This window comes from Sphaerodactylus townsendi, linkage group LG05 (genome assembly GCF_021028975.2).
Source record: "Sphaerodactylus townsendi isolate TG3544 linkage group LG05, MPM_Stown_v2.3, whole genome shotgun sequence".
Taxonomy (NCBI): Eukaryota; Metazoa; Chordata; class Lepidosauria; order Squamata; family Sphaerodactylidae; genus Sphaerodactylus; species Sphaerodactylus townsendi.
In genome coordinates, this window is record NC_059429.1 from 45788078 (window position 1) to 45793141 (window position 5064).

The window sequence follows — 5064 nt, forward strand, 5'->3', positions numbered from 1 at the left end:
TTGCCTTTGAATTTTTGACTATCTTTTTTTTTTAGGGAGAAGGTAGGCAAGGTTTTATTTTAAAATAAAATGGTTACAGAGAATGAACTAATAAGGCGCTGCTGTGTCATCCACTTGCAAGGAAGCCCGCTCACTATTGGGTTTTATGAAAAACACATTATAGGTCTTAAGAACAGTCACTGATGCAGAGTTAGCAGCCCCAAAAATGGGAAGGGAGGGGGTATTACTGGGAAAAGGCTTCATCCAGAGCAGCCTTTTCAGCCACAGTAAGTGCACTCAATGATTCTCCCCACTTCGAGCTTGCTTTTGGGAACCTGACAGATACAGTTAGTGCCAAAGTTAGTTTCCCATGTCTGGATGCAGCGCAAGCAGCAGAGGTTTTCATAGCCCTGCTTCTTCAACTTTGCGACCAGGGTTTTGTCGGCATATCCTTCTCTGATGCAATACTCATACAATTCTGTACTGATGGCTTTTCTCTTGTGGAAAATATCAAAAATGTAACGTGTTTTCTGGTGGTGAATTCGGAATGGGCCAAAGGGATTCCACTTTTCTTTTCCCTTCATGTGGTTCAGTCTCAGATTCTCTCATTTTCTGATCCAGCTCATCTAAAGTTGGTTCAATTACTCCCTACCATCCGGAGGAGGTTTTCTGCTTCTTTTCACCTTGGGCATCTCTGACAACGCTCTGAGGGACTCAGGAGGACTCTGGCTCTCTGTCAAACAAAAACCTTCACAGGAGCGGCTCCTACACCTTTAAGATCCCTGTTCCCTTTTGCGTATCTTCCTTGACTATCTATTTTAAATGAATATGTCTACATTGTCAGTGGAATAGGTTAACACAGACTCTCACATCTTCAACATGGTATTTTGCAAAAAAGGATGCAATCTATGTAAAGTTGAGCCCTTTTACAGCCCATTTCTCTTAATGGCATGATAAAACTTTACACACACACACATATGCTCACACTGCACTTCCATAGATCCTGAAGGTAGCTAAGAGAAATCAAAGTTGCATCAATATAAAATAGAAACCCAGTATTCCTCAGTTATAGGCAATGTGTCCATTTGTTTGTTTAATATGTTTTTATCCCACCCTTCCCCCAAGGAACTGAAGTTGGAGTATGTAATTCTTCCTCCCTCTATTTTCACAACCAAGTGAAGTAGGTTAAGCTGAGAATAACTGGACCAAACCTACCTCTTAAATCCACTTATTCTCATCTTAACCTATTTCACTTGGTTGTAAGAATAATGGCACCTATGCTTTACTAAACTAAAGCTGCTTTCCACCAGCATATGTGATGTTGATGGAGCCCCGGGGCCATTCACACGCTGAGGTGCAGGCAGCCACAGAGCGGCTACGGCCCATGGAGGCACCTCCACATGGAGGTGCCTCCATTTTCTTTCCCCACATTTACCTTCTCTCCCTATAGAGCTTCACAGGGACAAGGAGGCACGCCCATGCTGCCCTCTGATCCCTGGGGGTTGATGGGCAGAGTGGGCATGCCTTCCTGTCCCTGTGGAGCTCTGCAGGGAGAGAAGGTAAGTGTGGGGAAACACAGGGCCGTTCCCATGGCGCCAGCAGCGAAATGCTGTTTCCCAAAACAGCGTTTCTGCCCAGGTGGGGGTGGCTGGGAAGCATGGTGCTGCCTTGTTGTGGAGATGGCAGCCATGTGAACAGCGCCCCAGAGATGGTGTTTTCACCATCCCTGGGGTGCTGTTTTTGACCCCTGTGGACTTAGCCTGAGCCTTCCCAGTCTTGATCCAGCACTCTAACCACTACGGATAATAATTCCTATAGCAATTAATATTTTTATATTAAATGAGGGAGATCTACCCTTGGCAACTGATATTAGCCATCTTCCTGTAACTCTACACGCATAGAAATCAGCACATCTATGAAAGAGAAAAAGCATTAACATATTGAACCTGTCTACCATCTCCATCTCCTACACTCATAAGATGCTTCCTCACAGTGATCAGGAAGGCTACTTTTTCTGATCATGGAAACTGAGCCTCCAAGAGTATTGTCGAAGGCTTTCCTTGTGAGATTAAGCTACTAGTTGTGAGAGGAATTGGGTTTTCAGGGCTGTGTGGCCAACCCCATGATGCAATGGACAGTCTTGTTCCCCTAATGTTTAGCCACCATCTGTGGCTGGCTAACTTCAGAGGTGTGTCTCACAGAGGGAAGTCTATTTTACACTGAGGACACACTAGAGATGCGATGAAGCCACAAATGCGAACAAATTGTCAGGAACAAGATCCACAAGATCTATATGCATAGGTAAGTGCTCTTGTGCCTGTTTTTTCTCTATATGCATTCATGTAGTAGCATGCTCAGAGGACTATTGCTTGGACCAGTTGTCACTCTTCGACTGAAATTAATAGACCTTAAATGTTTGGTTTGGCTCAAGTATTCTCATGTAGTATCCCTTGGACAAATATTTCTCTCCTTAACTTGAAGCTAAGAAGCATGTTGCATGCAATACATGAAAACCACTGTATGACATCCAATACAAATCAATACAAATCAACAACAAAGCCACAGACATATCAAACAAGAGATAATTGTATGCAATGATACCATCAGTGGTCTGGAGCCCTTGAGGAGCAGTGCTGTTGGCCTGGGATTTGTGCAAATCATTTTGCTAGATCTTGACCAAACTAAATCAGTTTGTTTTACTTGTTTTCTATGGGTCATTTTTTCCAGTTAACTTTCAGTTCTGAAAGAAGGATGGTAATAAAGAGGAAAAGTGGTAGAGCATTGTGCACAGAAAGTTCCAAGTTGAATCCTTTCTTTATCCAGTTAAAAGGATCAGATGGTAAAGGTTACAAAGTCCTCTAATTGATCTCAGTAGAACAATGGTCTGATTCCATTCAAGACAGCTTCATGTGAACAAAGTATTTTTCCGGTACCATCCCTATACTATCAGTAAACTCAAATTTTCTATCAGGTATAAAAGGGGCAATGGTATTGATGGTGATTTTGGCTGTGGAATGGGTAGTATCCAGTGGCGGGATCAAAAAATTTTAGTAACAGGTTCCCATGGTGGTGGGATTCAAACAGTGGTATAGCGCCAATGGGGCTGGGTGGGGCACAACGGGGGCATGCCCGGGGATTCTGGGGGCGGGGCATTAATAATTTATCTGTTACTGTAAAAAACTCTTACTGTAAAAAAAGTTCCTAATTTCCAGCTGGTATCTTTCTGTCCATAATTTAAACTCATTATAGCAAGTCCTATCGTCTACTGCCAACAGAAACAACTACTTCTCCTCTAATTGACTGCCTGTCAAATGCTTAATACTTTCAAATACTTAATTTTGTTTCTAGAAATTAAAAGAAGGATACTTTCCTTAAACAAGGAACTTTACCATATTTCTAAAACATGTTTTTAAAGTACCGGTAGCCCAGGGAGAATTATCCCGTTTTCTACCTTTGCTAACCAGCCACAAAGGAAACAACAGGACTTTATGCCAACTGTGAAATCATGAGTGGTCACTACAGTTTAGTGAAGATTCACCATCACCACTATTTGTTAACTATATTCTGAAGGGCTAATAAATTCAATACTCAAAATAATTTGCACTTTAGATTAAGACACAAATTCATTAAAACATGGATCCGATGGACTATTCCCCTGCATAGGCATATTCAAAGGCTAGATATCAAGACTACCTTGCCAGGATACACAGGTCGCTGACTTTTTAAAAAATTGAGTGAAACGATGGTGGTTGGTACAACTGACCTTTCACTATACAAAATGCTTTGTATGATTGCTTTAGTATAAATACCTAAAATCAGTCTGTAACACTTCCTTTTTATTCCTGGGTGACCTTGGGCTGGTCTGAGCTTTCAGCTACCCATCTCACTGGGGTGTTTGTTGTGAGGGGGGAAGGCCAAGGAGATTGTAAACCCCTTTGAATCTCCTGCAGGAGAGAAAGTGGGGATATAAATCCAAACTCTTCTTCTTCTACTGTTTAAAGTAAAAAATAAACCAGAACATCATCCATTGTGAACTAGAATTCACAATCCATACTGTATATTCTGCAAATATTTCACATTAATTAATCCAGGATTAGAGACACAGATTAGCATAACATTCTCACATACAGGAATACAGAGCTTTTAAGTGGCCAAGCATCTTGGTAAATCACAATTTATCATAAGATGAACAAACAGAGTGCCAAAATAAATAGCCTACCAAGCAAGTATAGAGTCCTCTGGACCCAACAGTAGTTAAAGGGTCTCTCCTCTTACTAGCCGGCAAGCTCCGGGCTATGAGAAAGAAGAAGAAAGGGGAGGTGAGGGCGTGGAAACGGAAAAGCGGACCCAATTAGTAACCCCCTCTCGGCACATACAAATAATTAGTAACCCACTCTCGGGAACTGGTGAGAACCTGCTGGATCCCACCTCTGGTAGTATCCTTTCTATTGTTCTGGTTGCTGTTTTGTGTTGTGTTTTGATGGGATTGCTTGTTTTTCGCTGGTTGTTTTTCATCTTGAGATTCAAAACTCTTTGAGCCTTACAGGGTACATTATTGATAAAAAAACCACCTTAATTGGATGTACACTTTTAATGATATTGAGCTTTCATATAGCCAAAGAAAAGCATTTTTAAGTTCCACTGATTTGAATGGGAGCAATGAACTTAAACGTTTCCCCTTTAAATCAGTGGGGACTTAAGATTTTACACTAGTTGAGTCCTGCCCACACTTTCCCCCTCAATTTTTAACACTCTTACAGTGAGAAAACAAACAAGATGAAAATGTGAAAGAGAAAGGAAGAGTATAGTCTCTCTTCATTTGAGATTTAGGCATAAACATTCTCCTTTTTTTGCTTAGAGATTAAAATTACTAGCACCACAACTCAAACATAGCATTTCCTTAGCAGTGCTAAGCAACCCAAGAAAGGCTAATCAGAACCATGGGCTATTCACAGACAACAGTCTTGTCAGCAGTATGGATTCACTCCATTGGTTCGAATGCCATTTAGGATGAAACACAATGCATCAAATGAAATGACACTTCATGTTTCATCAGGATGTCGCTCTCCTGGCATGTTGCTTTTA

General features: G+C 41.4%; 1 pseudogene; it reads right to left on the reverse strand.

The window, feature by feature from the left end:
- Positions 1 to 203: 203 nt before the first annotated feature.
- On the reverse strand, positions 204 to 777 carry LOC125433548 (annotated as a pseudogene).
- Positions 778 to 5064: the final 4287 nt, after the last annotated feature.